The 13,507-nt window shown below is 43.4% G+C and overlaps 1 long non-coding RNA gene across 2 annotated transcripts in view; it reads right to left on the reverse strand.

Annotated features, from left to right (window-relative positions):
* The window catches only part of LOC307224230, a 35,481-nt gene that overhangs the window by 14,160 nt on the left and 7,814 nt on the right, over window positions 1-13,507 (reverse strand). For both annotated transcript variants that reach the window (XR_013842452.1, XR_013842453.1), the window contains exon 2: window positions 8,404-8,493. This is a non-coding gene — a long non-coding RNA (uncharacterized lncRNA). The remainder of the gene's footprint in view (window positions 1-8,403; window positions 8,494-13,507) is intronic.

Genomic DNA, 13,507 nt, shown 5'->3' on the forward strand with positions numbered 1-13,507 from the left:
GCTAATAGAGTTCTGTCAAGAGAACAAGCTGGTCATCACAAACACGCTTTTCCAACAACACAAGAGACGACTCTACACATGGACATCACCAGATGGGCAGCATCGAAATCAGATTGATTATATTCTCTACAGCCAAAGATGGAGAAGCTCTATACAGTCAGCAAAAACAAGACCTGGAGCTGACTGTGGCTCAGATCATCAGCTTCTTATAGCAAAATTCAAGCTTAAACTGAAGAAAGTAGGAAAAACCACTGGGCCGGTAAGATACAATCTAAATCAAATCCCTTATGAATACACAGTGGAAGTGAGGAACAGGTTTAAGGATTTAGATTTGGTGGACAGAGTGCCTGAAGAACTATGGATGGAGGCTCGTAACATTATACAGGAGGCAGCAACGAAAACCATCCCAATGAAAAGGAAATGCAAGAAAGCAAAGTGGCTGTCCAATGAGGCCTTACAAATAGCGGGGGAGAGAAGGCAAGCAAAATGCAAGGGAGATAGTGAAAGATACAGGAAATTGAATGCAGATTTCCAAAGAATAGCAAGGAGAGACAAGAAGACCTTCTTAAACAAGCAAATCAAAGAAATAGAGGAAAGCAATAGAATGGGAAGAACCAGAGATCTGTTCAAGAAAATTGGAAATATGAAAGGAACATTTCGTACAAAGATTTCCATAATAAAGGACAAAAGTGGAAAGGACCTAACAGAAGCAGAAGACATCAAGAAGAGGTGGCAAGAATACACAGAGGAATTATACCAGAAAGAAATGGGTGTCTCATATACCCCAGGTAGTGTGGTTGCTGACCTTGAGCCAGACATCCTGGAGAGTGAAGTCAAATGGGCCTTAGAAAGCACTGCAAATAACAAGGCCAGTGGAAGTGATGGTATTCCAGCTGAACTATTTAAAATTTTAAAAGACGATGCTGTTAAGGTGCTACACTCAATATGCCAGCAAGTTTGGAAAACTCAGCAGTGGCCAGAAGATTGGAGAAGATCAGTCTACATCCCAATCCCAAAGAAAGGCAGTGCCAAAGAATGCTCCAACTACCACACAATTGCACTCATTTCACACGCTAGCAAGGTTATGCTTAAAATTCTACAAGGAAGGCTCAAGCAGTATGTGGACCGAGAACTCCCAGAAGTGCAAGCTGGATTTAGAAGAGGCAGAGGAACCAGAGACCAAATTGCAAATATGCGCTGGATTATGGAGAAAGCTAGAGAGTTCCAGAAAGACATTTACTTCTGCTTCATTGACTATGCAAAAGCCTTTGACTGTGTCGACCATGGCAAACTATGGCAAGTTCTTAAAGAAATGGGAGTGCCTGATCACCTCATCTGTCTCCTGAGAAATCTCTATGTGGGACAAGAAGCTACAGTTAGAACTGGATATGGAACAACTGATTGGTTCAAAATTGGGAAAGGAGTACGACAAGGCTGCATTTTGTCTCCCTGCTTATTTAACTTATATGCAGAATTCATCATGCGAAAGGCTGGGCTGGATGAATCCCTAGCCGGAATTAAGATTGCCGGAAGAAATATCAACAACCTCAGATATGCAGATGACACAACCTTGATGGCAGAAAGTGAGGAGGAATTAAAGAACCTTTTATTGAGGGTGAAAGAGGAGAGTGCAAAATATGGTCTGAAGCTCAACATCAAAAAAACAAAGATCATGGCCACTGGTCCCATCACCTCCTGGCAAATAGAAGGGGAAGAAATGGAGGCAGTGGGAGATTTTACTTTCTTGGGCTCCATGATCACTGCAGATGGTGACAGCAGCCACGAAATTAAAAGACGCCTGCTTCTTGGGAGAAGGGCAATGACAGGCCTAGACAGCATCTTGAGAAGTAGAGACATCACCTTGCCAACAAAGGTTCGTATAGTTAAAGCCATGGTTTTTCCAGTAGTGATGTATGGAAGTGAGAGCTGGACCATAAAGAAGGCTGATCGCCGAAGAATTGATGCTTTTGAATTATGGTGCTGGAGGAGACTCTTGAGAGTCCCATGGACTGCAAGAAGATCAAACCTCTCCATTCTGAAGGAAATCAGCCCTGAGTGCTCACTGGAAGGACAGATTGTGAAGCTGAGGCTCCAGTACTTTGGCCACCTCATGAGAAGAGAAGACTCCCTGGAGAAGACCCTGATGTTGGGAAAGATGGAGGGCACAAGGAGAAGGGGGCGACAGAGGACGAGATGGTTGGATAGTGTTTTCGAGGTTACCAGCATGAGTCTGACCAAACTGCGGGAGGCAGTGGAGGACAGGAGTGCCTGGCGTTCTCTGGTCCATGGGGTCACGAAGAGTCGGACACGACTAAACGACTAAACAACAACAACAAAATTGCAGTTGTCATGTTTCCAGCAAAACTATCCTGTTTGCTTGTTGTGGGACACCAAATTCAGATGGTGGTTTGAAAGGAGGCCATGTGACAGAAAGAATGAGTAGAGGAATGGTTGACAGTACCAAAGTGAAAAGAGTGCAGCAGCTATGAGACACAGAGAGAAAGAGGGAATGAGATGAGAGTTGTGAATGTAAGCGCACATAAAAGAATCAGCGTATTATAGAACTGTAGAGCTGGAAGGGACTGTGAAGTTCATCTAGTCCAACCCCTTGCAATGCAGAAATCTCAACTAGATCATACAGGACGGATGGCCATCCAACCTCTGCTTAGAAACCTCCAAGAAAGGCCTCCATATAACGCGGGGGAAAGCCTTAGGGGTCACAATCACAGATCATAGATGGCAATCAATTTGGCACAAGCCCTACATTCATTCTGTCTCTCATCTCATTCCCTCTTTCTCTCTCTGCCTCTCATAGCTATGTTATGATCTGGGTGGATTCTGAGGTAAATGTCTCACTTCACTTGCCTTGTGTATGTGCAGTGCTTTTTTTCTGGGGGACGCATACCCATAAGCATTTTGTGAATCTTTGTACTTTTGTCCATTTACTGTATCCCCACCCCCAATTTGCACTATAAAATGGTGGCTTTCTTGAGTCAAAATGAGAGTAGCCCTAGACATTTTTTAAAGAAAAAAAGCACTGTGTATGCGTACTTGATTAACAACATAAAGGGAATTGTACTACTCTCTATAAGTTAGTAGGCAGTGGCAGCATGTATTTTAAGGGAACTCTGGACACAGCAGAGTAGCTGATGGGCTAATCAAGTGACTGTCTGGAAACAGGCCTTTGTGGGAGACCCAGGGAGCATCCCATGTGCCAGCAAAATGAAAATGTCTTTGTAAGCTCATTTGAATATTTAGGCCAAGCCAGAGCTCTTAGTTGAAAGCAGCTCATGCTTGCACAGCCAGCATCTGAGACCTAGATCTCACATGGCTGTAACCAGTGCACAGGCTGGTAAGGAAATCACATTTTCCTAGCAATAAAATATTTTGGTTTGAATGATGAGAAAAAACTGAATATCCCCACAAAAGAAGTACTACCTGGAAAAAATATGTCCATGTTAGAGCTGAGTATCTTCTCTCTCTCTCTCTCTCTCTCTCTCTCTCTCTCTCTCTCTCTCTCTTTTTGTAAAAAGTCCATACTTTGTGAAAATTTCCTTCATTTTTGGGGTGAGCTCTATTAACAGGTGTGAAAGTATTTCCCTGTTCAAAGTGAAAGCAATACTTCTTGCCCTCTCTCTGCATTTGTTCCGCAGGAATCATCATCAGATTGGCAATATTGCCTTTTCAGAAAAAAGGGCAGGAAACACTGTCCTCTCTCTGAAGTGGCATGGCTACAATGCTACATTGTGATTTTGTGACATCATTATGCTGTCATATTGAGTACTTGAGACCCATTTGGCTGGGATAACATGGCTAGGAAGAAGCTGAGTAAGAGAGGATTTCAAGTGTGTTTCTGTCCCACATGCTACTTTCATTGTAAAAATGTTTGCTCGTTAAGATTAAACACAGCTCTAATCTGCATCCTCGGAAACAAATGAGTAACAACTGTCTGGTTTTTTAGAACAAAGGTCATATGAAAAGGCTGTACAGATGAATAAGCTTGGGTCATGGGCATAGCTAGGGAGGCAGCTGCCCCCCTGCAATCAAGTAAATATCATAAATAAAAATACTTTCCGCTGGAACTGGTCTGTGACCGAAATAATAAAATTCATTCATTCAAATACTTTACTCACTGATCAATTGCATCACAGATAACTCGGTTCTGCTCCCCCTAACATAAAGCCTCCCCCCTCCCTAAAATCATGGCTTGGGTGCCTTAGCCAGGGTTAGACAGCAGGGAATAAAGCTGCCTTGACTCATTCCCAAATTGTTATGTCAGTTTTCTTTTTTACAAAATGTGTTTGGCCAGGTTTAATGCTTCCTGCTGTTTTGCAGTACCTCTCAGTGTATGGTGTGAAATGAACCTTTGATGTGTGCAAACTACTGGGGTGCACTTGGTTGCTTTCTTCCACACCAGAGGCAGTACCCATGAACCCCATGTGCTGTGTCCAAAACAATAAGGGGAGGCTGCTGCCTGGTGCCTTTGTGCCCTGCTTGAACGCTTCCTCCTTAGAGGCATCTGACTGGCCAATAGTTGGAAACAGAATATTGGACTACAAGGACTTTTAATCCAATCCTGCCGAGCTCTTCTTAGGTTTGTTTCCGCCACCAGCCTGCCTCTTGGTTGAATGCCCTCCTTTCTGACCCTGACCAGATAAACAAGTTTGTTTTTATGCATGCAGTCTGCTGTCTTCCTGCTTCAGTCATGTTGACGAGGCAGACACTCTGTGCTATTTTTGGACTCTTGTGGCATTTCTGGTTTGGACCCAGCCTATGGCAAGTGATGCCTTTGGCCTTGCATTTCCTACGGCCACATCATGCCGCTGTTATATCATGCTGTGGTTTCATTTCAATTAAAAGGCTTGTTGCATTGTGGAACAGGAAGAGGGCAGGGACCTCTCTCCCTCTCTCTCTCATCACCACCATCACTAACATATGCAAATGATTTGTTTCATCACACAGTGTGCAACATTGATCATGGCTGGGGGAGGGGGGGGAGATCTGTTATCTCTGATACCTCACAGAATCTGAAACGCCAGTCCCCATGTAAATATGTAAACATGCACGAGCACTTAGGAAATCTGTGAAGACTACTTATCCTTTGATAATTGTTCCACCTTGGAAATAATTGTCTTCAAAAGACGGTTTGTGCTTTTCTAGGTGCTCATCGCTAGAGGAAGCCAAATCCTACTCACGTCTTATTTCTTCTCCTCCTATTTCTTCTTGGTTCTCTCCCTGACCAGAGAGAACCACACTGCTCCTTTCTCCATGAGCTCTCCCCTCTCTCCCTGCTTTTTATATGCTCCTTCCCAGCCAAGCCTGCTTCCTACACTCCAGTTCTTTATACTCACTTTGTCCTCAAAACCTGGGTTTGCATCTAGACATGGTGGGCCACGCTGTGTTTTGTGTGAGGGAGGGGAAATTAAGCTATGGCAATTGGGAAAACAAGTCAAGCCTTTCTCATGCACGAGGATCCGACCCAATGCCATATCTGCCACCCGAGTCGGCCCCTTTCTGCTGACTCACAGCCAAACCACTTACAGTGGTACCTTGGGTTAAGTATTTAATTTGTTCCGGAGGTCCGTACTTAACGTGAAACTGTTCTTAACCTGAAGCACCACTTTAGCTAATGGGGCCTCCTGCTGCCACCGTGCCACCAGAGCACGATTTCTGTTCTCATCCTGAAGCAAAGTTCTTAACCTGAAGCACTATTTCTGGGTTAGCGGAGTTTGTAACCTGAAGCGTATGTAACCCGAGGTACCACCGTACATTGTAAATGTCCAGCTACCAAGCCTTGTTGCCCAGTGGCAAAAATGCACTCCATTGGGTCTTTGCAGGGCCTCATGATCAAAAATGATGCCAGGCTTCCGAATCCCTCAGCCCCCAAGTCCTTGCACCTTCTGCTGCATGGCCCTCTTCATATTCTTCCATGTGGGCTCAATAACACCTCTCCAGCTCTGCCTTTCTAGAAGCTTTGAGCACAGGACGGTGGTGCGCTGTGTGCAGAACCTCAAGATCCTCCCCTTTCTGGATAAGTGGTGATGGTTATGCCTGCATAGGTGGTGACTGAAGCCAGACAGTTTGTGAAGGAGCGTTCCACTTGAATCTCCCCACCCTTTGGTATCATTTGCCTTTGCCTTTTTCCGACTGAGGGAGAAGCAAAGTAAATAGAGCAACATGTCTCCATTTAGGATGTATTCCCTGTATTTCTTCCTCAGGTGAACTTCCTCAGGGCAGCGGGGTCCCCACAATTCACGTAGTCGGACTTCCAGGGATCATTGCCTAAGGAGCCATTTCCCCATGCTGTGGTCATGGGTACACAAACGCCAACACCAGCCCAGTAGACCAGGCACACTGGCTGCGGTGAGCCATTTCTCATCCAGGAATGTTCATCCATTGATGGTGCAACTTTACAAATCTTTTTATTTTTAAGAAAAGCTGCTTTGAGAGAGGGCAACTGAAGATAGAGAAGTGGCAGAGTAAAAAAAAAAAAGGGGTTAAAATAAGAGCTTCTCTACACTATTTTATTACATCTGCCAGTAACATATTCCTCAACCCAACAAAGGTCTTTTAAGTACTATTTCAAATGCATATCTCAATAAGTTTAATATGTTGGGTACAGTCATAAAGTAAATGCTAGATTTTATTGTTTTTTGACCCTCTGGGATTATCTTTCCTTTTTAAAAAAAAACCTTAAAAATGAATAAATAATGCAAATCATAAAACAGGCAAACACTGTGATCACTTTACTTATTGTGTTTTCCAGATTTTCTTCATTAATATCATTCAACATTCACAATGTTCTTTTTATTTTATTTTCTATTCAAGGCACGAAAGCATCTGTTTTGCACCCTGCAGAAATACTTGCCACATAAAGCACACTGTGCATTTCAACACATCTGCTTTCAAAAGAGTCCATCAGAACATATGTGGCCTTAAACATCATTCAAATCACAATCCTAATCATGTCAGCTCAGAACCAAGTCCCACAGATTTCAATTTAAGGGTGTGCATAGGATTTCAGCCCGATATATTTTTCTTTTCTTTGAGAAGCTTACAATCACTGAAGCAATGAACGAGTGGCTTGTTGGACAACGCCACGTGCTCCCTCTGCTGGGAAGTAGATATATAGAGGGGAGAGGAGAGGTTTTTTAAAAAACAAAAACAAAAATCCTTTTCACAAATCAAGGTCTTATTTGCAAACTAAACAAAATCAGAAATGTAATTTCCAGTATATATGTGCTAGCTGGACGAACAAGCAACAGAATACGTCCTCCCTCAAAGGTAAGGAAATTGAATCTTGCCCAAAGGATGTATTTAACATACAGGTTGGCATTTCCCAGGTTAGCTAAAGGGCTGTTTCAGAAATAACATTATTCAGATGTACACAAAGATGTCTTAAATGAATGCCTAAAAAAAATAAAGTGTGCATAAATGTGGTCTGTACTTCCTTCTTCCTTTATGGGACTTCGAAGCTTTTGTGTGACATAATTTAATTAGGTGTAAATGAAGATAAAATGGATGTCATTTATCTTCTTGGGGGGGGACCCCAGACACTAAAATCTGAATCATGTGCCTAGTAATTAGACCGTAAAGAAGATGAGAAAGAAATTTCTGACTCCACATGTCACCCTGTGTAGCACTTGGTTACACTGCAATAGGTAACAGCAGCTAGAGGTTTTGCTTTAATTTACACAGAAATATTAATATCTTATGTGGAAGAGAAGGCAATGTAACCTCTATAGTCATGATGCAGTCTAGTACATTGCCAGACCAGATATAAGCAGCAATAGCCATCATTGCATACCTTTAAATAATTCTTCCTATTAAGGGACTTTCTTTCCATGGTTTCTAATGCTATCAAGCATATTCATTTTTTTTGAAAATACATTTTTATTAGTTTTAACATGTAAATTATAAAACATACCACACATTTTTTTACAAATACAATCTTATTGGACTTCCATCAGCACCTCTGATCTTCCGTCTTAACCAGTTCTTATGCATTTCTTAACTTTGTATTGTCTTTACATCTATTAACATACCATCATCCCTTCTCCATTTTTACAATACTTCCAATTATACTCCTCACAGAACTTCTTGCAGACCTACAAACGTCGTCTGGTCATCACAAATACTTTTCAAATAGTTCATAAATTTACTCCAGTCTTTGGTAAATTTCTGGTCTCGCTGGTTTCAGATCCTTCCTGTTAATTTGTCTAATTCTGCATAGTCCATTAACTTCATCCTCCATTCTTCAATCGTCGGGAGTTCTTCTTGTTTCCATTTTTGGGCCAGTAGTATTCTAGCTGCTGTTACTGCATATAAAAAATGTTTACAATCCTTTCTATTTATATCATTTCCAACAAAAGGCCATTCAATATTCCTAGGCTTCTGGCTTACCACTTGATGAGTCCTCCCTTGTTCTCAAGTCCATTACTGCACACTGGTAGAGTCCCACTGGTGAGAACTTTGCCCCATCCTACACCAGTCCTGTCAATAGGAATAATGTTAGCTGGTTCTTCCCCTTTCAAAATACCTTGACTTCACCAATCCACATCTTTGGGAATGTATGAAGATATGCAAAGTCTGGCCCAAACACATTATTTCCATCTATCTTTCTAAAAAAATAAATAAATAAAATCAATTTGATCATCTTCAATCAAGTATCAACATGCATACAAACAAACAAAACACATTTTCACATTCCCTTCATACACTTTTTAGTGGTACAATTCTTCATTCATTAGAAGTTGTTTGTTGAGGACCTTATTGAATCATGCTGGATGGTTGCTCGAGAAGGAGCTCTCTCCAAAAGACTTTCTGCAACCGTGGTTGTGTTTTGTCTAGCCCAGGGGTCAGCAAACTTTTTTAGCAGGGGGCCGGTCCACTGTCCCTCAGACCTTGTGGGGAGCCAAACTATATTTTGAAAAAGGAAAGAAAAAGAACGGATTCCTATGCCCCACAAATAACCCAGAGATGCATTTTAAATAAAAGCACACATTCTACTCATGTGAAAACACCAGGCAGGCCCCACAAATAACCCAGAGATGCATTTTAAATAAAAGGACACATTCTACTCATGTAAAAACACGCTGATTCCCAGACCGTCCACGGGCTGAATTTAGAAGGCGATTGGGCCGGATCCGGCCCCCAGGCCTTAGTTTGCCTACCCCATGGTCTAGCCCATTGTTGTTATAAAGCAAAAATGAAGAGCAACAAAACTATCCCATTGCCCTGTACCATGGAATATTCTAGTCTGCTGCACTAATTTCTCCGACGATGCAAAACTCTCCTCATTACACTGTATCTTATGTCAATGGAGCGAGTGTTGTTGGGAGTGCCTTGCCTCTTGGTGGGTGGGAGTTAATATTTTCAATGCACACCAAACAATTAAATATTTTAGCTTTAAAAAAATAACAACAAGGCTTTTACATCATTGCTTTGTCTTAGTGACACTAAGAGAGCTGTGGTGAGTTTATAAACTTGCATAGCATCTCTAAGCACTTAAGCACTTCATACACGTTGGCAGTAATCCTGATAGCAACCCTACAAGTCAGTATTCATTATCTACATGCTGCAAAGGAAGGACTGAGAAAGAGAGAGGCTTGTCGAAGGCCACCTTGTGAGCTCACAGGAAAGGCGAGCTTCAAACAGGGAAATTCGTGGCTTATAGCTCAGGCATCTAAAGGACCAGGGTGGCTAAGGGGAAAAAGGAGGGGCGGGCTCTTGCATCTTGGGTAGCTGGCAAGAAAAGAAGAGGGGATTTCAGCAAGTGCAGCTTGGTCCTGCAATCTTACACCTGCTGAAATTTCCTCTTCTGTGCAATTATTAAAGGTACAGCCGCCGCCTCTTCATTTCTAACCTGGCTGTCCAGGTGAAAGCATATTGCAAGGTAAAGCTGGGGCTCCCAATCCAGTGCTTACCTGGTAACATGAATGCAGAGGTGGAGGGAATATTTGCAGTGGAGATTGCGGATTGAAGTGCTAACTCGTTTACCACTTCTCTCCTCCAGATCTCATACCTTAGCCATTTTTAGCACATTTCCACCCCCACCCCCAAAGCTGGACTTAAGAGACTAAGTGAGGGGTATCGTCTCCGGGGGCGGGGGGGGGGCAATATGCCAATGAGAATTGTGGCCTATAGAAGAATTAAGGGTCCCCTGTACTCCCACCTACTAATTCCAACAAGACTTGTATGTGGTAAACTTTCCCAGTCTGCATCTGCATTTGAATTGTTTTTAACATGTTTTTATTATTTTATCATTTGTTGTTGGCTGCCATGAGCTCCTTTGGGAGGAAGGGTGGGATATAAATATAACAAACAAACAAACATAATAATCCCTTCAAATGCAGCTCTCACACCTGTGCTACCTCAGCAAATGTGAATTTGGCTGTGTGCATTTACTGAAGTAATTCACTGTGGAACCCTTTGCTACTCAACTGCTACGTAACTGGGACTAGTACTTGGAGGAATTAAATTAATCTGAATTACAGTTTAGGAAGTGAACTCTGCAAATTATTTTGTGTAGGGCAATCAGCTAATTATCAAGTGGGCAACAGGGGCTTGGGCAGTGAGGACAAGCTGCCTGTGCAGAAATCCTCACTCTTTCTTTTCTATGGCTAGGTAAAAGCCATACTTTTAAAGCAAGCCCCCCAAGAACCCTGGGAAACTGTAGTTTACCCCTCACAGTGCTACAATGCCCAGTGCCCTTCATGAACTACAGTTCCCTGAATTCAATCTTGGGAGCAGGATATGCTTTAAACCTGTGTACACAGCCCAGAGCTCTCTTCTCAGTTGGAGTGCTGGCTGCAAGGAGTCCTATGAATGTGACCTTTCCTAACACAACTCAGTTCAGCTGGGAACTTCCCCCATGCACAACTTCCTGGCCATGCGCCACAATAACCTTGTCCAGGTCACTAGTTGAAATGGAAACACGACAAGCACATGTTTACCAATTTATGCATGGAGAAATCTCACCTCCCCCCTGTTGTTAAAACAGTATGTGGGCAGCCTTTTAATAAAAATATGTAAACCAAGTACATTTTTGCTATGCTAATTTTCTTTCAAACAGAGTTTTGCTGAAGATGTTGTTGTTGTTTAGTTGTTTAGTCGTGTCCGACTCTTCGTGACCCCATGGACCAGAGCACGCCAGGCACGTCTGTCCTCCACTGCCTCCCGCAGTTTGGTCAGACTCATGTTTGTAGCTTCGAGAACACTGTCCAGCCATCTCATCCTCTGTCGTCCCCTTCTCCTTGTGCCCTCCATCTTTCCCAACATCAGGGTCTTTTCCAGGGAGTCTTCTCTTCTCATGAAGTGGCCAAAGTATTGGAGCCTCAGCTTCACGATCTTGCTGAAGATAGATGTCACATATTTAGAGCAGCGAGTCCCGTCTGGAACCACCCTCACTGCGTTCCTGGCCAATGTGCCTACTCCTCAGTAGGGTTGAGCTCCAAAAAGTACCGTTCTGCAAGCTTGAAGCAGAAGCAGGCAGTGCACGACCCTTCTTGGTTAGCCCCACTTGATGTCGTCAGAAAACCTAGCCCTCATGTCACTGGAGCAGTAATCATAGGCGCCAACTCTGAGGTGTTTTCAGCCCCAACAAAGTACCGGTATGTTGGGATGGGGCTGAGCCCCACCCCCCCCAGTCTTGGGGACCCAGGCCTCCCTGCAATGGCAGTGGACCTCAGCATTCCTCACGACCTCCTCCTGATGCGCATGATGTCACATGTGTTTGTCGCATATGTGATATCATGTGATGAGTCCCCCCCCCCCAAAAAATGTTGGGTGGAACTCGACGCCTCTGGCAGTAATGCGTTTTGAGAAATAAATCTTTTTGTTTTGCTTAAAAGATTTGACAAATGAATAGATAGATCTTCATGTGACGCTTCAAACATTTTAAAAAGGCACAGTCCACCTGAAGCGTGGGGGAAGAGTCCAGGTAGATGACATAACCAGGGTGCAGGTGCATCTGTCATTTCATTTCTGAAATTAAGAGGAAGCCATGATTCACCCCAGGACTGAAAAATTCAATGTGAGCCATATTTTTATATAGCATTCATTTTTTTTATATATAACTCTGCTACAATTCCTGTGGAAAGCACACTCAGGAATTTCTGTTCTCTGTTACTTTGCTTTAGCTGCAGTTGTTCTTGGAGTGAAAATTGGGATGTACCTAATTTGTTGTCTTTGGTTCTTCCAGAGTCTAAAGAAAAGCTGAGATGAAATTTTGCACATATTTGAACGTTTGAAACTCATAACTTGTCTAGACAAGAGAGAAATACTATTGTCCAGCAGACGTTAACCAACAGGATTAGAAGGATTTGGAATGCCCTCCCTGCCAAGATATGTCTGGCCCCCACACTGCTTATTTCCAAGCTCTGGTTTCAGACGCCCAGGCTTTTTTGAAGGTGTTGTTGCAGTGAGGCCGACTATTTGATTTCTCATCTGCTTTATCTTTATGATTGCCTTGGTTCAAGATGCTGCTCTAGTGTGCGCAGTGCTGGATTTATGTATAGGCTAAGTAGGCTGAAGCCGAGGGCCTCTAAATCTAGGGGGCCTCACCAGCCTGCCCTCTCCCCAGTGCCACAGTCTCCCCTCTCCCAAAATTGTACACCCAAGGCTTCATGTAAGGGCAGGGCAACTCAGGCCCAGCAACCATTAGACTCAGAGCTAGCCAGTGGGGCCCAATTTGAAGCAGTGGGGCGCAACTTGATTTTTTTTTTTTTGTAGGGCCCCAGTTCACAGCAAAATTTTATAGATATAAATAAAATTCATCTAGATTGCCCTGGTGCAGGGGTCCCCTTAGGAGCGGCCCGCGGGACCCAATTTGGCCAAATTGCTCCAGTTGCGTTAAGTTCAGCCCTGATGAGACTGTGCAGGGGTTGGACTGACAAGCCCTGCACCTTCTAGGTCCCTGGTGTTACCATTAAGAGTACAGTGGTACCTCGGGTTACATACGCTTCAGATTACATGCGCTTCAGGTTACATACTCCGTTAACCCAGAAATAGTACCTCTGGTTAAGAACTTTGCTTCAGGATGAGAACAGAAATCGTGCTCTGGCAGCGAGGCAGCAGCAGGAGGCCCCATTAGCTAAAGTGGTGCTTCAGGTTAAGAACAGTTTCAGGTTAAGAACGGACCTCCGGAATGAATTAAGTTCTTAACCCGAGGTACCACTGTACAGACTCAAGGACTTCTTATGGAAATAAAGGGGGGGGGCACTTACTGGAAATCAGTTTTGTCACCTCTTCCCCCCCCAAACCCTGAGACAATGAGTCTAGCCACCTTTTATTCACAGTCGCATAAGCACTACACTACAGCATGACCATAAACTTGTACATTCAACTGCTGAAATATACACCCAATATTTAGCAATGGCGATTATGTTACTGCTTTATGAATGAACACTGTGTTTTATGAATGGACTCTGTGTTTTGTACATTAGGGAGCTCTAGAATCTGACAGCTAACTAATCGGGTAGTACCAGACAGCGACCCCTATTGCTGA

This window comes from Podarcis cretensis (assembly GCF_951804945.1).
Source record: "Podarcis cretensis genome assembly, chromosome: 1".
NCBI classification, from domain to species: domain Eukaryota; kingdom Metazoa; phylum Chordata; class Lepidosauria; order Squamata; family Lacertidae; genus Podarcis; species Podarcis cretensis.